At 42.4% G+C, this 19,618-nt stretch overlaps 1 protein-coding gene across 6 annotated transcripts in view; it reads left to right on the top strand.

Moving 5' to 3' along the window:
* The first annotated feature begins 1,629 nt into the window (after positions 1-1,629).
* The window catches only part of LOC108714692 (proline-rich transmembrane protein 3), a 62,766-nt gene continuing 44,777 nt past the window's right edge, over positions 1,630-19,618 (top strand). For 3 of the 6 annotated variants that reach the window (XR_005967073.1, XM_018259123.2, XM_018259124.2), the window contains exon 1: positions 4,555-4,804. The gene's annotated coding sequence lies outside the window, so the exon portion shown is untranslated. Of the gene's footprint in view, positions 1,729-4,554; positions 4,805-18,870; positions 19,123-19,618 lie in introns of those variants that run through there. The other 3 variants (XM_041590866.1, XM_041590868.1, XM_041590867.1) reach the window with 3 other exon arrangements.

Raw genomic sequence — 19,618 nt, forward strand, 5'->3', positions numbered from 1 at the left:
CAGATTTATTTACACACAATAAAGTGAACAATTTGGATTACATGGACAGATGGCAGTGGCAACAGGATATATTGTTTACATCTGTACCATTTTATAATATTGGAAACTTTGTGTGTACTGTTTTAAATTGACCATGTTTTGTATCTAACGTAAAGGAAAACTATACCCCCCAAACAATGTAGGTCTCTATTAAAAGATACTGAGTAAAAAAGCTCATGTGTAAAACCCTGCTTCATGTAAATGAACCATTATCATAATAATATACTTTTTTTATATGATAAATGTATCAGTTAGTTTGACAAAGAGACAGGATGTGGCTCGAAACGTTACTGTATCGTTGGTCGTAGCCATGTAACAATAAAGGCTTTTTATTCACATAAAAAGGTGCTGTCCATTATCGAGATTTTTGCTGCCATTTTCTGCTTGCCCAGTGCTGCTTTTGTCTGCCATTTGTGCTGCTTGTGTGTGCCATTCTCTGCTTGCCCAGTGCTGCTTGTGTGTGCCATTCTCTGCTTGCCCAGTGCTGCTTGTGTGTGCTATTCTCTGCTTGCCCAGTGCGGCATGTCTGTGCCATTCTCTGCTTGCCCTACGCTACCTGTGGGATGTAATCCTGTTAGGGGTTTGTTCTTGGGGTTTTTTAGCATTTGGAAATTGTTGTTAAGGGCCCCTAAGGTGTTTAATCATGTGTTGGGGGGGGGGTTGTTGTATTATCCACAGGGGAGGATGAGGCATATGGATTCAAGGGTATATTTTTAACATAACTTCAATTTTTCACATATGAGTGATGAGGGATTTCCCTGCAGTGAGCACCAACCATTTGGTTTTTTGGTGTGCTACCACGGTACCACCGTTAATGTGGAATGAGCTTAAAAATTCTTGTGGTAATATGGGTGTGGTTTACAGTGGGTGTGGTTTAAAAGGAGGCGTGACCAACATTGACTTCTATTATCGGCCCTCCACCACATAGGCCAGTAAAATTTTGACCCTCGGTACCACAGAATTTGGACAGCCATGCCTTACTGTATATCCTCTTCAGCAATGGCTGCAACTGATCTGCGCCTGTCTCTGATTGGTGCTACAGACACAGATTACAGACTGCAGCCCCCAGGCACCCACTGACTCGTTACCCTGTTTGTACTCAATTCTTTCTGAAAATAAATGAAAACAAACAAATGCAAAAAGTATTGTAGAAGTGATGCCTATATTGATTAACAATAAGAATACATTGCAAGCTTTCGGAGCACGTCAGGTATTTTGCCTGATGAAGGGCCCTTGGTGTTCCGAAAGCTTGCAATATGTTTTATTATTTTTTTATTTGTTATTTTTGCTACTGGCTAACACTGTACCACAGTTTTTGTTTTGTGCTGAAAATACATGGACATTCTATACATTCTAGAAGGAAAGGTGGGGATTTTGTTTTGCTCCATAAACCGATTGTTTGGCTGCAGGATGTGTGCGAGGGAGACAATATGAGTGGCGAGGCCTGGGAAGCAGCAGGAGGGTCAGACGTTGCGTTGAGTAATTCTCTCTGGCTCCATCCCATGTGGCCCCCCTTTAATCTCTCAACAGGGGGCTGTCCCTCCACACTGCCAGGGGCTGCTCCGCTCACAACATGCTCATCCCATAGCCACTCAGACTGGCAACGGCTGTGCATATCAGCTGCAGACAAGGGTGACATTCACTGGGACACATCAAACTCCTGGGGATCAGAAGATGCCTGTGTACCATGTATGTACTCTATAAGTCTTTATTTATAAGGCTGATAGGGAAATGATAATAATAATAATAAAAAATGCATTTGTAAGAGATAATTGTATTCCTAGCAATAAGATGCTAGTAAGTGGAGTAAGGGCTTGATGGGGGTGTGTTGTTTTTCAGTCCTAGCTATGATGGTGTTATTATTATTATTATTATTATTATTAGGTTTGTTGTTATAGAGAAACATAATAAGTAACTATCTATGGCATTGCTAAAATTCTTTCAGGTGATACAATGAGTTGCAAGGTGGAGCATGCTGAGCTGTGATTGGGCAAGTCTGTGTGCATGTATAATTATAAGGCTCAGGGAAAGAGGGACAGAGGCTGAAATAAAACCTCACACCATCTGTAATTTCTGAACAGGCCAGAAAGCAACTAGGTTAATATAGGGGTACCATTGTTATTAGCAGCATAAAAGTCTCATAAATTACTCTGAGGGGTCGCCCCTTCCCCCCAGGGTCTCTCCATGGCTGCTGTCTAATGAGGGGTCGCTTTATACGTAGCCAGTGAGCGACAGACTGCAGCGTTATTCTGTGCTGTGAGGCCCATTACATTAAAGGGTTGTTCACCTTTGAGTTAACTTAAAGCCAGACGAGGAGATTCGGGGAGGTTTTGTCGCCTGGCGACTAATCGCCACGTCTTTTGCGCGACTATCTCCCCGAACTGCCTCAGCGTTTTTTCCCCATAGGCTACAACGCAAAATCACCTGCGCTAATGCACACGTGGCGATGCGTTTTCAATAGTTGCCCAGCCACAAAAGCTCCCCGAATCTCCTCGTCTGGCCTTACCCTTAGTATGGTTTTGTTGCTATGGTTCTAATTTACCCTAGCAACCAGGCAGCAGTGTGAAAGAGAAACAAGATGATGAAAAGAAGAGGGAGTGCACAGACACATACATCATAAAATGTAAAAGTAACAAAAAAAAGGTGTTAAAATGTTTTGGTCGCTGGGGTCAGAGACCCCCATTTGAAAGCTGGAAAGAGGCAGAAGAGGAAAGAGAATCATTAAAAAAATTATTTAAAAAATGAAGATCAATTGAAAGTTGCTAAGAATAGGATATATTCTAACATAATGAAAGGTAAAGGAATTTTTCACCTTTAAATTAACTTTTAGTGATTTTTGATTTATTTGGCTTTCTATTCAGTAGCTCTCCAGTCTGCAATTTCAGCAATCCGGTTGCTATGGTCCAAATTGCCCTAGCAACCATACATTGATATGAATAAGAGACAGGAATATGGATAGGAGAGGGACTGAATAGAAAGACGAGTAACAAAAAGTAGCAATAACAATATATTTGTAGCCGTACAGGAAATTTGTTTTTTTTAGATGGGGTCAATGACCCTCCTATTTGAAAGCTGGAAAGAGTCAGAAGAAGACGGCAAATACTTCGAAAACTACAAAAAATAAAAAATGAAGGCCAGTTGAAAAGTGATTTAGAATTAGTCTATCATACACTAAAGTTAACTTGAAGGTGAACCATCTATTACATAACTTTGTTTCATGTATCCAAAATAAAATCTGAAATCCATACCAAGATTGCCCATAACAGCTGTAAAATTCCTTCAAGACTTCCCGCATGTACTTGCACATTGATCAACATTTACTAGGGCAATGAGAGGTCACCACAAATATTTGCTCTATCACTCACATTACATTGCCCCCAATGAGATTATAAGATTTTTTAAATAAAAAACATAATTTGTTTTTAAAAAAAAAAATCTGCCGGGCTGTAGGGTCCCCTTGTGTCAATGAGAGAAGAAGTAGTATGGCAGCTCCTACATATGTTAAAAAATGATCAATTGTCCAGATACTGAAAGATTTGAGTGCCTCATTGCTTATGATTTAATGAACATTTGCAAAATAATTACTTACTTAGAACTACTGATAGATTTCATTATTATTAAAGGGGTGGTTTATCAGTAACTTTATGTATGTCCTAGAATGGTTAATTCTTCATTTTTTGTTTTTTTTATAGTTTTTGAATTATTTTCTTCTTCTTCTGACTCTTTCCAGTTTTCAAATGGGGGTCACTGACCCCATCTAAAAAAACAAATGCTCTGTAAGACTACAAAGGTATTGTTATTGTTACTTTTTATCACTCCTCTTTCTATTCAGTCCCTCTCCTATTCATATTCCAGTCTCTTATTCAAATCAGCGCATGGTTGCTAGGGTTATTTAGACTCTAGGAACCAGAATGCTGAAACTGCAAACTGGAGAGCTGCTGAATAAAAAGCTAAATAACCACAAATAATAAAAAATGAAAACCAATTGCAAATTGTCTCTCTCTACATCCTACTAAAAGTTTATTTAAAAGTGAACTGCCTTTTTAAAGAAGAATAGTCAAGTACAGGTATAGGACCTGTTATCCAGAATGCTCGGGACCTGGGGTTTTCCGAATAACGGATCTTTCCGTAATTTGGGTCTGTATGCCTTAAATCTACTAGAAATTAATTTAAACATGAAATAAACCCAATAGGCTGGTTTTGCTTCCAATAAGGATTAATTATATCTTAGTTGGGATCAAGTACAAGCTACTGTTTTATTATTACAGAGAAAAAGGAAATCATTTTTAAAAATGTGGATTATTTGGATAAAATGGAGTCTATGGGAGACAGCCAATCCGTAATTCGGAGCTTTATGGATATCGGGTTTCCGGATAAGGGATCCTATACCTGTAGTTGGTTGCTCTGTCCTCCAATGGGCAGGCTTTGTGTTAATCCTGCTTCCTGGTATGGAAAATACAGAGGTTACAAAGTGACGGGGAGAGGGAATACGTAAGCTCCCTTCTCACTGAGTGAGTGTAATTTGGAGGTGTAGCCCTGGGCTCTGCTATGCTGTGGGCAGAGTATAGAGCTGAGAGCAGGCAGCACACACACAGGCAGCACTAGAGAGAGAGAAGCCATACGCTGCCCAGCAGGATCTATTCATTATCTGCCCCAGGGAATGTGCATCTGGCTGCCTCTGTACAACACTGAGCATGGGGCAGGACTACATTGTATGTGCTCCGGAGGAACTATAAGTCTGATGCACTACAAGCTATAGCAGCTGGTGAGTGATTAGTCTTCTATAATCCAATGTCTCACTGATGGTGGATACAAGATCTGAAGGGAGATTTGTGATGCATGTAATCTCAGGGGCAGACAGCTGTCTCACCTCTCAGTGCCACTCATTATTAGTATTATTAGTATTAGTATTATTAGCTCTCTGGGGTCTCAAGTGATAATCTGCAGGTATAGTGCAATGCTAATATGCTATTAGGGTATTAGGAGGAGTGTTGTTATTCTGACAATCTGTAACACTATTAGTATGCTGAATGCTATAATGCTGGAGAAACGAGTGGATCTCTCCCCCATTTGCCTACCTTGGGGGTCATTTATCAACACTGGGCAAATTTGCCCATGGGCAGTAACCAACAGCAACCAATCAAATTGCTGCATTCATTGTTCTACTAGCAGCTGCCTTTAAAAAGCGAATCACTGATTGGTTGCCATAGGTAACTGCCCATGGGCAAATTTGCCCAGTGTTGATAAATGATCCCCAAAAGTTGGGAGCAATATCAGGCAAAAAATCTGGCAGATATCGATCAGGCAAGTTTGATTTTTTTACTACGATCCAGGACCGCATCGGCTAGTTGACCATTTGTAACATTATTAGTCTAGATATGACTGTTGTTATGGTTACATAGATAATCTGGAACAGTATAAGAATGCCGATTATTGCTTAAATGAGTTTTAGTCACCTTTATATTAACATTTAGTATGACGCAGTGATATTTTGAGACATTTTGCAATTGGTTTTCATTTTTTATTATTTGTGGTTTTTGAGTTATTTATCTTATTCAGCCACTCTCCAGTTTGTCATTTTAGCAATCTGGTTGCTAGGGTACAATTTACCCCAGCAACCATGCACTGACTTAAATAAGAGACTGGAATATGAATAGGAGAGGCCTGAATAGAAAGATGAGTAATAAAAAATACATTTGTAGCCTTACAGAGAATTTGGTTTTTTAGATGGGGTCAGTGACCCCCATTTGAAAGCTGGAAAGAGTCAGAAGAAGAAGTATATATAAAAAAAAAAGAAAAAATGAAGAATGGATGAATTAAAAAGTTAAAAAAATAGTTAACATACTAAAAGTTAACTTAATGGTGACCCATCCCTTTAAATTGACTATTTGGAAGGTTATATGAATACTGAGGGTTTTCACAAATGATCTGTAGGGTATTTCAATGCTGAGTTGTTGTTGTTAAACTGATAATCTGTAACAGTATTAGGATGCTGAGTATTCTGAGTGTGATAATCTGTAACAGTATAAACCTGGATGTGAGTGTTGTTATGGCTACACTGATAATTTGTAACAGTATTAGAAAGTTGTTACACTCATTATTTGTATTGGGATGTGAATGCTGAGTGTTGTTACACTAATAATCTGTAATGGTTGTTACAATGCTGAGTAATGGCAAGTCACAGTAATAATATGAAGTGGAATTATAAACAGGGCATATGCATAAAGGGGTATATGGTAGGGACAGGCGTAATTTCACGGGAGAGTTGCAAATTCAGCGGTGAAACGTGGAAATTAGCCGGAAATTTGTGCCAGCCGAATTTCCTCGCCCTTCACTACTCATGACATTACACTTATAGTTTTGTCACTTACAATTAGTTGCAGTATCACCAGTTCTAACAGGAGCTCATTACTTTCTGCTCAATTTTTTGCATTTCGTTGCCTATACATTTAATAGTGACAGAACAGGCACAAGTGCTCCCCATTGGCAACTACACAGGAGAATTGAACGGGCAATGGAATTGGACAACCCTATGGGCTATGGGTGGTTTGGCTTTGTACTATAGCCAGTTGTGTGATGTAAGCATTGTCCATATTCATAGGTGTTTTTCACAGGGGCAGACTAGGTCAGTGCCCACTGCTTAATATCATAGTGCAGAACTGGGAGCTGTTGTTTTAGTTGCACTCCAGGAACAGTGCCATGTTTGCTTCCGGAAATTGATTTTATTTAAAGCTTCCTTATCTGCGCAGCTCTGAGAGACAAGTATGGGCTCTGCTTGGTATTGCCAAGGACATATGTGTATGATAACATTATGTTACACAATGTTCTGGATACAGACCTCTATTTATCTGCTAATGCTGTTTCCTTCCTTTTATTTGTATCTATTTATTTTGCCATCTTCTGTTGTTACTTTGTCTATACTAACAGCTGGCATTGTTTTGCCTGGATCCTAGACCCAAAAAGGGGTTTTATTTTACTATAAAATGGACAGGGTTTGAGGGGTCATGGCACAAAGGCCAAGATGCCCGTGCATGTCCAGATTTTGGCTGGGATGTGTAGCCATTTTCAACATGTGTGCATGCAAGTCAGATCAGGGGTTGGGTCCTTACCATGTGGTAACACAAGGCACACTGATATAGAATATAACTGGCCCAAGTCCCGGTGTCCCTGCTTTCCTTGGGAATCTGGCAGCATACGAGTATTTGCAGCTAATACCTTGTGTGCACCTAGGGCTGCATTCCTTCCCTTTGTTTACGGAGTTGGTACTTTTGTATCCTTTCATGTCTAAGCCTGATCAAAAAGGGGATTGAAGTCTGACACCAGCCATGGGCTGACTCTGATCCAGCACCTCTTAAAGGGGAATTGTTATGGTTACACCGTAAAATGCAGTCAGGCTGTTGCTGAAGCGTCACTAATGTTAGGCACCCCCAAGTGATTGTTTTGACTTACTTGAAACCCCGGGCTGGTGCTCCTATCAGCAGAAAACTGCACCAGCCCGGGGTTATTCCAGTGAGCACCACGGAGCGATCCTCTTCCTTCTTCTGCTTCTTTCTTCAAATTTCCCAGGGCAGACACATGCGCAGTTGAACGAAATAGCTGACAAAAAATAAGCTGGATATGCCACTCCATTTAACATTCCCCATCAGTTTATATATGAGAAATTCAACAGGTATCAGAGACGTAACTAGAGGGGGGCAGGCCCTGGCGCGGAGCCCCCTCCGTTACAGGCCCTGGCCCAATCGCACCCCCTGCTCCCCCGGTAGTTACGCCACTGGCAGGTATTAGTATTTACTATGAAAATGTGAGAAAGGACGTATTACGGAACAGGATTACAGTAATACTGCATGTGAGGGTGTAAAGTATATATGTTACCATTGTGTAATCGGTCCTGAAATATTATATTAACCTTTTTTACTGGATATTGTATTGGCATTCACACCACTCCTGTATTGCAATGTCAACCTCACAGAACTATAAAGCTCCTCCTGTAGCTCAGTGCCACTTTGCTATAAATATATATATATATATATATATATATATATATATATATATATATATATATATATATATATATATATACAGGTATATATAAAATTAAAAAACTGGATTTGCCAAGCAAATGGACAGGGTAGGACTGGCCTGTGGGGAAACAAGGGAATCTCCAGGTGAGCCCTACTGTATTACGAATTTGAATGAATTTAGAGCCCAGCCAACTGGTAGGAGAAGTCAAGGGGGTTGTGGGTGCAAATGGGTAGATAACCTGGGAGGAGGCTCAGTCGAGTAGTATTAGCTTGGGTGGTCTTGGCCCATCTCTGAACCTGTATATAGCCACCTAAATATTGTTGCAAAAAATCTCAAGATTTCTAAATCCATCCTTCTCTTATTTTGCACGGGAATTATTATTTACCTCTTTTCACATTCCCTTTGTCTATTCCTTCCCACGCTCATCAGCTGTTATAAAGTCATTGCAACAGACCGGCTACACTTCCATATGTTCATTCTAAATAATGACTGTGAAATCGAACATGAAAACCATAAGTCTGCCCGGTGTTCTGTTGACTGCAGATATGTGACCATATGCTCTCTCTTCTTCTGACGATGGTGGGCTAAAGGCCCACACATTAACTGTAGCATCTCTCCAGTTACTCTGGTTGATTTGGTTGCCCACATCTTTATCTTCTAAATAGATGTGTTGTAGGGGTTTGCATATGATAGGGGAGGCCGCTGGCTTAGTTGGACTGGGGAAGCAGCGATTGTACGACCCTACTGGGCTCTTCTAACCCTCAGCTCAGGGTGTACAACTCCTATATTTATAGCATATGCATATTTATGTATGTATGTATATTTATATGTGTGTGTGTGTGCTTTAGAAAATAGACTTCTTCAGTATACTCACTCCAGTTTACAGCCCTGCAATACTGCACAAGTTCCCACCAGAATAAACCCTTGATAGTAGCCACCTTATCCAGTGTCAGACTGGGCTAATGGGGCACCAGGAAAAAACATGGGCCCCACCGACCAAGGCCTGCCCCCTGCGCCAGGACCAGCAGCCCCAAGTTTTTAGGAGGAGATGGCGGCATTACAAGGTATGGAGGGGTGGTGGGAGGTGCTTGGTGTGGGCGGGGCATTGGGAGGGCAGGTGGAGCAATAGGAGCAGGTGAGTGGACATGCACAGGGGAGATTGCCCTGGTGGTAGGAAAAGTGGGTCCTTATGGGTCGAAGTGCAAAAGTACTGAGAGGGTGAAAGAACACGTCCCCTTTTGTTTATGCAAAGAGAACCTCTGCCCTGGGAGCTCTGCAGATTTAAAAAATGGTGCAAGGTGCAGAGCGTAGCATTACACAGGGCCCTGTAGTGGCCGACATCAGCCACCCCTCCCTAAATTGCACATATGAATGATGCACAAGTTAAGGGACTGGTAGGGGGAAAGGGAAGGGGGGACACCAATGTGCCTCCTGACGCTTTAAAATACTGCTGTGCAGAATTCAGATTGGACAGGGCAGCCACAGGTCTCTGAGCTCTAAAATATAGTGCAGAAATTTGCAATAATTCATTTGGGTTGGAAGGAAGGGTTCAAAATGCCAAAAAAATGGCAAACTTCATAAATGACTCCTTATGAAAAGACATAATTTAGCACCAAAATTGGTGTTCAAACTGAGCGGCGTCTCGCTCATGACAGCAGGGAGGGTCGTATGGGGTGATAAAGTCACGTGTGGTGCCCTTGCCTATAAGTTGTGTGTTTGTCTCTCTTCCCGATCTATTGTTGACAATGGGTACTTTGTGTTCCACGTTTTCCATAATCAAAGTCGTCTTTGTTGCACTCAGATGTGTTTCCCAAGTGCTTTTTATCTTTGCCACTTAACATAAACTCGTCCGTGCTGTTAATTGCCAAGTGTGAATGGCTGAGACAATGAAGGGTGTCGGAAGGTGATTCATACGCCTATAGACTGGGTGGGGGCACCGAGAACTCCCAGACTTTCCTCCGACTCATGTAACATATTGCACCGCACGCCCAAGCCTTTCTGCATTGATCACATGGACGTACACTGCAGTTATATCATTAGCTTTAATTATTTTAGAATAATGCTAATTACTGTCTTGCCTTCTGTGTCTCTTGAAATTGTTATGTAATGGCTTAAGCCATAGAAATTGCTACTAATCTGTCAGTGAATTGTACAACCAATGTGTCAAGGCAGCACTAAACTAAAATACTTCAACTCTATTTCACCCTTCTTTAAATATGCCTGTACAAGGGAATCAAGTGTTGGGATGTTTCCCTTGCTGAACTCTTATTTTCTCTCTTTGATATCCAGGCCCATATTCCTATAATATGTTACATGTAAGGTAACCCATAGTACATGGATATCGGTTTGGAAAACTGGCAGCTTTGTTGTAAATTTAATTTGCCGCTATAGCCAGTTCACAGACAGATGAGAACCTTGACAATAGAAAGGTGGCCATGCCACGTGTGGCCCCTCCTGCACTCTCAGTAGACTGTAATAAATCAGCCCATGTATAGCCATTTAAATAGTCACGACTAAAACAGATTTGGTCATATCTGTCAGATGAAGGGTTGGACTGGCATGTCAGGGCCTTCATAGGAACTGTTGGGTCCTTCTCCTAATGCCCAACCTAACACCTCTTCCAACATACCCCCCACCTCCACACAGGGCCTTCATCAAGGGCACAGGTGCCACTCTTGTACCGGGCCCAGGCTAAAAGGGGAGCCTTGCTGTGCTGCACTTTTCTAATAGCCAGGCCCCCCTTCACAGCACTAAACCACTGCCTCACCTTCCAATGTCCCGAAGAGACAAAGTCTCAAAGTCTCGAAGAGCCAAAGTCCCGAAGAGCCAAAGTTCAGAAGAGTTAAAGTCCCGAAGAGTTGAAGTCCCAAAGAGTTGAAGTCCCAAAGAGCCGAAGTCCCGAAGCCACTAAAAGACCCAAAGCTACAAAAGGAGCCGAAATTGAAGTTCTGAGTTTTTTTTAATTTTATTTAAACCCCCCGGCATCCAATGTAATATTTTAATACTCTATAGGCCCCTGCCACCAATGTTTTTACAAAAAAATATTCTCTGGGGCCCCAACGTTTTTTTTAACTTATGGGGGCCCTGACCACCAATGATTTTTTAAAAACTTTTATGGTGGGCCCTGGCACCAATGTTTTTTTTAAAAAAAACCTTTTATTGTCGGTCCTGGCGCCACAGTTTTCTTTTAACTTATAAGGGGGGCCTCACCATCAATGGATTTTTATAACTTATGTGGGGGGGTTCTGTTTTTAGCGCTGATTTCCGTGTGGTCTTTTAACTGTGGTATAGGCTGGGCGGGATCTGGGGTGGGCTTGGGGTAGGCGGAGCTAGGGCCCCCAGAAAGTTTTGTTGTATGGGGCCCCATGATTTCTGATGGTGGCCCTGCCTCCACACATGCTAATACACCAACACCGCAGACTTCTGAGCTTGCATCTGTTTGTGGGAGAGGAGCCAGTGCGGGCAAATGAGTGGAACTGGGTAGGTGGGACCCAAGAAGGTTGAAGCCAACCCGTTTTTTTTCCTGTGTTCTGCCGGCCCAGTCCAACACTGGTCAGATGTATGTATGGGTGGTACAGTGGAAAACTTTTCTCTCTTCCAACCTTGTGGTTCAATTCCAACCTCGGGACCAGTGGTGTAACTCTAAATCCCCCCATCAAAAAAATTTTTTGCGTCATGTCTCCCTTGAAATCAAGGGTCACCAACAACTAAAGTTTCCATCTTGTTTGCAGTGTTATGCTGGCCTTCAGTGACATCACTGGGGCAGACAAGCCCCTGGGCCCTCCCCACAGCCCACTTTATAGTAACACCTCTGCTTAACAGGACCAGACTGAGAATTAAAATAGGCCCTGGCATTTCAGGTACATAGAGGCCCAAACAGCCCCCACCAGCCCACTAAATACTGACTTTCTATGGCACCTTATAGCAGCGCCTCTGGCATTTGCCAGAACCCACAGATTGCCAGTCCGGGCCTGCTGCTTAGCACAGTTTTACCCTGTGTTTGAGTGAGTTTACTTTCTATGGTCTGATTCATTCTCAAACCTACCAGTTGTCCCCAAAAGGGACAAGTAGTTCCCAAAAGTGATGGGGCCTTACCCAAAAGCTTGTGTGATAAAGGGGTGGGAAAGGACCATGGCATAGGTGGGTCAGTACAGCTGAAACTATCTAGTTAGGTATGCATTCTTTAACTGGAGTCTGATGGAATCATCTTGTTTATTTGTGGTAGGTGAAATTAGATTGTTAACTCCTCTGGGGAACTGATGTGAGTGACAGAACCTCTCAGTAACGTGCTGTATTTAAAGGGAAGGGGCACTTTGCCTTCTTTTTCTTTCTGTCTTTTTTTGCTTGTGAAAAGGTGAATTTGCGTATCTTTTGGCGATTCCTGCGCTTGTTATTTCACCCTGCGGCATTCTGCCAGGTAGCACAAAAACGACCTTAGTAACTTTAGTCTTTGAACAGCTGCTGATGTGCCCAAGTGATAAGGGCCGAGGAGTTGTTTTCTATTGCTGTTCCTGGAGCCAAACACAGAGCTTAAAGGTCAGAGATGTGGAGATGAAAGCAAAGGCTGATTGTCTTGGATTATATAGAAACATTCCTCAGGGAAAGTGAGATAATACCTTCATTTACTGGAAATGGTTTTCTAAGCAACCGTCTATTAGCGTTAATATTGCATTCTCCTCTTTCATTCAATAAAGGGATTTTTTTTATTTCAAGCTCCATCTACTCCCTCCTGTACTTGCTCATACTTTTCTACTCCTGTTAGTGCTTGTAGTAACAGCCATGCAACAGGGGGCCATGAATACTGTTCTGCCGGTGTACCCCCGACCCCTACCAAACTATATAGATACAAGTGTTTCATATATGACCCCTGTATTCGGGTGAATGTTGATTAAATGAATACAAAACTCAGCCTTATGATGGCAGGAGGTGAGCCCCGGGTACTCCAATCCAACACTGATTTTTTTCTGCTGGGTCCCTCTTTATCTCATTCCTGAGTGGACACAGCAATACCCAACATTTAATTCAATTGCACCCACTACCCCAATGACCACCATTCTATCGGGATGTCTCACTCACCGGGAATAATTACCAAAGGGCAACTATACTGAGTAGGCAGGTGAATTGGTTACTTTGTTCCAATTTGCAAATGACTTGTTGGGTTGGTATTTGGGTTGGGTGCTTGTGTGGATATGAAGCCATGTTGATCTCTCAAAGCTATACCCCTTGTACAACTGCTGGTTGGGTTACAGCAACAGGATTGTATTCATGTTTGCCGGATGTGTCACTGGCAATTAGCTGGGCAATGGCATCAGGTCAGAATTCTAATCCCTGTGTGATTCCAAGCTTGGCTGGCAGGGCCATTTAATGGGATGAGGCCAGTGAAGCAAATCCTTCCTGCGTTCTGCTTATTTGTAACCTAACCACAAATGTTCATCTGTTCTACTGGCATTGCAACTGGTGGTGCCACATGGGACTATTTGTGGAAGTAGGTTCTTCTGTAGGACTAAAAGCTAATCTGTGGCACCCCAGCAGTAACTGAACTACAGCTTTCATTGCAACACTCAGCAGGAGAATAGGCAGACGTGAACTGTTCTGTAGGAGGAACAGGGAGAGACTAGACCGCAAAAGTCACATGAAACTGTATATTGTTGCAGGGGGCACAAGAAACTGTGTTATATATTTGTAGAGCAGTGACTCCTACTCTCCATTAAATGAGGCTGTATAGAGGGCATGTTGGTGCAGGGGGGAGACCTCTCTGGGGTTCTACAATTAATACTCACCTCTTGTGCCCCAATTGCCCACGATTTTACAGGCACAAAAAAGAGATCATAAGTATGGTATACAGAATGAACCTTGTATTTCACCTGTCTATGCCCTATGGCTAGGGTTGCCACCTTTTCTGTGAAAAAATACAGGCCTTCCTATATTTTGCTACTTCTTCCCTATAAATAACATGGCCGGGCCGGTAAAATACTGACCAGGTGGCAACCCTACCTATGGCAAGTATAAAACTCAGGGACACATTAAAACAGCTCCGTACACAGAGGCCCAAACAGCCACCCACCAGCCCAATAAATAGAGTCTATGGCAACTTACAACAGCCCCTCTGGCATTTGCCAGAATTCACAGATTGTAAGTCCGGGCCTGCCTTGAATTTCAGAGTGCAAGCAATCTGTATTGTAAATTGTATTTTAAATTACAATAGTGTTAGTGTCCCCTTAATGAAGCCCTTTTCTATGGATAAATAACACATTTATTAGTTAATTTAGCCACACAGAATGTAACTAATAGGCTATATATAATGAGACTTATAAAGATCAGGACTTGGACTTAACCTGAAAGTATCCATCTGATTCTCCTCTCCCACATTTTCCTGCATAAGCCCAGCATTTTCCATAAAAGATTGCTATTTGGTTACTTTCCTTACTTTCTTCTGTTCTAGGTCTCCTGTCCTGCTTTATCTCCCAAATCCTGCTCCCTTCCCTTCTTTTCTATCATTTTCCATCATGACAGATACAGATTGGAATATTCTTAAATAATTGTTCCTAGTGCAGGAGAATGCTTATGCTGACATAGATTTATGTTAAAGGGCATGTAAAGTCTAAAATAGAATAAGGCTAGAAATGCTGTATTTTGTATACTAAATATAAACATGAACTTACTGCACCACAAGCCTAATCAAACAAATGATTTATGCTTTTAAAGTTGGCTACAGGGGGTCACCATCTTGTAACTTTGTTATATATCTTTGCAAGAGACTGTGCACATGCTCAGTGTGGTCTGGGCTGCTTAGGGATCGTCATAAACAAAGCTGCTTGAGTTCTGCATGGCTGGGAAGTAAGGTTGGGGCTCCCCCTGCTGTTCATAAGTATGATTGTTTCCCTGCAGAGCAGTTAGGGACCGTCTGACAATTCCTATCCACAGCAGTAAATGAAGGCAGAATTTCACTGCATATAGTCAGGTTTCTTATAAAAACGGTACACATTTTTTAATTAAAGTATATTAGAGATAGGTTCTTTTTCATTAAAAAAAGTAAAAATGGGATTTTATTTTTTTGCCTTTACATGCCCTTTAAAGGTCTATAAAGAATATGAGCAAAATATAAAAAATAAGGGGGCTGTTCCTGCTGAACTGAGATACAGGGGGTAGATGGCTTAGATTTATATTAATAATGCACGGGTCTGAAAATCTACGACTTGTACATGACTCTATGCATAAAAATAAAAAGGCCTCAAAAGGTTTAACCCACAAGGTATGGGAGGAGGTTTAGCACTGCTGTGAACTTTCAGCTGAGGAAGAGGAATCAAACCGTATAAGTAGTATGAACAGGCACTCAGGGACAAATACTCCACACAGACGTGTAAATTAAATCAGTGTTTTATTCAGTATTTACAGCATAGCCTAACGCGTTTCGTATCTCCACAGACACTTAATCATAGCCTTTGAGTATCTGTGATCCCATAGCCCAAGCCTCAGCCCCTGCTGGATTCTTATAATGGATTACAACATAATGGAGGCAAAAGGGAAACTTATCTGCCAAAGAGACAACAGAACCTTTGACAAGGCTTAAGCTTCAAGCTGAGCCAGTGTGGAATAAACCCTGAATTTCTTCTACTGCCTAAGACCCATGGCACACCAGCTGTTTGCTTCATGGGTGTGTTTTGGCTGGCACAGAAATACCCGTGCCTCCACATTTGCCTGACACTGTCACCATTTAATTCTATGACATATCTGGTGTGCAGTGATGTGCAGCCTTTCCAACATAGTAACAGTAAGTTAGGTTGACAAAAGACACACGTCCATCAAATTCAACCTTTTAACTCTATTTTAACCTTCCTAACTGCCAGTTGATCCAGAGGAAGGCAAAAATCCCCATTTGAAGCCTCTTCAATTTGCCTCAGAGGGAGGAAAATTCCTTCCTGACTCCAAAATGGCAATGGGACCAGTCCCTGGATCAACTTGTACTATGAGCTATCTCCCATAACCCTGTATTCCCTCACTTGCTAAACACCATCCAACCCCTTCTTAAAGCTATCTAATGTATCAGCCTGTACCACTGATTCAGGGAGAGAATTCCATATCTTCACAGCTCTCACTGTAACAAAACCCTTCCCAATATTTAGGCGGAACCTCTTTACTTCTAATCGGAATAAGTGACCTTGTGTCAGCTGGAAAGACTTACTGGTAAATAAAGCATTAGCGAGATTATTATATGATCCCCTTTCCCTCTCAATCTTTCCCTCTCAATCTTATCAATATCTGAATGAGCCCCACAAAAATATCTCAGAAAAGCTCTACACATTCCACCACCCATGTACAAGGATTGGGCCCTCTCTCTCCCCTGTCCAAACTGGCTCAGAGCGCAATAAATATATGAGGCTGTCTGGGTGCCCTTATAGAAAGCTAATTGGAAATGATTAATGGTGCTGCGCATGAATGGAGGCAATTCCTGCTGTTGCTTGCCCGCATCTTCTGTGAATCCCCCAACTTTAAACTAAACAATCATTGAATAGATGGTGAGTGCTGTTATGGTATGGCTGCTAAATATCATATGGAAATGCACTTGCTCCAGGTCAGGCCATAGACACAAACTGCTAATTGGTTGTTTGGAGTTATTGGACAATAGGTATAACTTCTGAGGTGGCAAAAATGTACGTAAAATCAACAAATGATAGACTCCCATTAACATGAACTTTGCCTTTAATCTTCACTGATGTCAGTCGGAGACTTAGCTCTAAGGGGCATCGACTTACCAATGTGCGTTTTTGGACACAAATCACCATGTTTTTACCCATAACACAGGGTATTTTCCAAGAATTCCAGTGCTGATTTGTGCCCACAGAACTTACATCCAATAACATCCAAAAACACGATTGTTTTTTTGATTTTTTTTTTGCGAGACAGGTGCAAGTTGCAGCTGGTAGTGCAGTGTTTCCAGGTGGGATTTTGTTGGTACAAATCTAATGACCCTTTTGATACAGCCTGCTGTGGAACTACCTCCACATTTGGGGTGCTGACAGGTTCTGGGTTGCCCAGCATCAGCAGATAACACTTACTTATAATTGATGAGAAAAGGCAGGACAGGCACAATAGTGCTCAGCATCAATAACAGTGCAAGGAGCTTATTTGGATACAAATACTTTTAATGAATGGTGCAAGATTTGTATATCTGTTAGCTCAGCCACATTTTCACCACTTTATCCTACAAATCTCCTTCCTGCTCTCTGATCCTGAACCCAAACTAGTCTGCCCAGAACTCCCCCAAAGGCATAACTAGTAACTAGTTACTGGACCCCACAGCAAATTCATTTTAGGGTCCCCAACATATCCAGAAAATGTCCTGTTTTTTTTTTATTAAACTGTATTTTTTATTTTTAATTACATGAAAAAGTAAGTGGTACATTTCCATTTCAACACAATATCGAATACATGACATGGGTTATGAGGTATACAAAATAAGATCAATCCATACAATATCATTGTCTGGTAACAACAGTCATTTTCAACTTTTTATCCCAAGTAGCTTACAGCATATACATTTCTGGATATTCACCGGGGGAGGGGAACCTGATGAAGCCCTATTCCCTATGTATTAGTTAGGTATATTTCTAATCCCAATTCCTCTACTACTTATCATATTGTATTATTGAGGTTCTTGCAGCTCCCGGTAGTAACTGTTCCACATAAACCAGTCTTCTTCAGATTCCAACAACGTATCATGGGCCAAGGCTGTTAAATATTCCATTCTTCTAACATGCTCTATCCTATTAACTAATTCCCACAAGGATGGAGGGGATGGATCTTTCCTTTTTTCCAAATGTCCTGTTTTAAAAATATATGTGGAATTTGCTCATTAATTAGAGCCTCATGGAGGCCCTATACCTCTTGGGCCCCTCTGCAGCTGCAAGGTCTGCTTCCTCTGTAGTTACACCCCTAAACTCCCCCATTACCATGCCCAAGGCCCTTTAATACTTTCTACCCCTGCACCCGGCCCCTACCCCCCCCTTTTGATGTGGGTGAGCAGCAGACCCCATACTGCCCCCTTGTCTCTTGCCAGGGCCGGAACTAGGATTAGGCAGAAGAGGCACCTGCCTAGGGCAAAAAATAGAGGGGCTCTGGGCAGGTACCTATTAAAGGGTATTCCACATACCCCTAGTCTATGTACACTCCCCTCAGCTACTCACCTCTGACACCGGGGCCCCCACATTACATCATGGCAGTGGCATAACTAGCTATTACAGGGCCCCACAGCAAATTATTTTTCAGGCCGGGAAAATATCTAGAGGTTGACCCGTTTTACCAAACTTTATTAAAATAGTATTTGAATTAGGACCTCATGGGGCCCCTATACTTCTTGGGCCCCCCAGCAGCTTCCTCTGTAGTTACAACCCCTTGCATCATGGCACATGCAAACGCACACACACACCTAGGGGTAGGGGGTAGAGAGGTGGCCGGCTGGGTTGCCTAGGGTCCCCAGTCGGCTTGGCTCAGTCCTGTGTCCTGCACTCAAACAAACTGCACTCTCTGCCCTAAAAGAGCTGATTTGGCCCTACAAAGTTACTATTTGTAGGATCACACCTCATAACAAGCCATAGTCAGACGGGGCTCCAGCTGATCACTGCCAAATCTGTCTGATTACTGCACCAGGCGCTGGCAAGTATGGTTTCACCCATACAACAAATCAGTGGTATATTCATTCATCTCCCAGTGCAATTACTGCCATGTGCTTGTTCTCTCTCCTATACCTTCGCATGAATAGTCCCAGGGAAAGGGGGGGGAAGGACTCGGATCATTACATCACTTTTCCCTGAGATGGGAACGACGTGCGGGAGGATTTGGCTCTGGGAAAGCAATCACAGGGAAGCAGAAGGGATCACATCCCAATAAACTCTGCTGCGCTGGGCTCTATTTGCTGAGTCTGAGCATCCTCCGCAGCCGCATGCTTTTAGCTCAGAGGAAGATGCTGTGTCGCAGGAATTGCAGAGACGCTGCCAAGGTGAGCTCACTATCAAACGACTGCTGCAGGCCTTGGGGCAGGAGAGAGACGTGTGCCCGACACAGGTAGAAAGACAGTCGTGTTACACATATGTAAGATTGTGCGGCCTCTCACTTTAACTAATTCAGAGCTAGGGATATTCCTAGGGCTTTAACCAATGAAATCTTTGGGGTCTCCACTCTCTCTATTGGTGGCAATATTTGCATGGATGTGTATCTGCACATTGCAGTCTCCACTTGATGCAGCTGGGGGAATACAAGCTGGATGTATATTATTGTAACTGGTTTAAATGATGCATGTGTAAAAGCTCCACTGGTTTATCCGAGATCTTCTGTAGGACTAAAATGGTTAATAGACAGGCAGAAAAGCCAGGGGCTGAGGGGATGACAGTCAATAATATGCCATGCACAGTCAGGATTCCCAAACTGCAGAGAGAGGACAAATTACCCAGGCAATGCAGTGCTGCAGCATGCAGGGAGATGGGCAAGGAGATACCAAAGTACATAATAATTAGGGGTCGGTCAATCAGAGAGCATAGGGATTACAGCAGTTATCACCTTA

The sequence above is a fragment of the Xenopus laevis genome, chromosome 4L (assembly GCF_017654675.1).
Source record: "Xenopus laevis strain J_2021 chromosome 4L, Xenopus_laevis_v10.1, whole genome shotgun sequence".
Classification (NCBI taxonomy): domain Eukaryota; kingdom Metazoa; phylum Chordata; class Amphibia; order Anura; family Pipidae; genus Xenopus; species Xenopus laevis.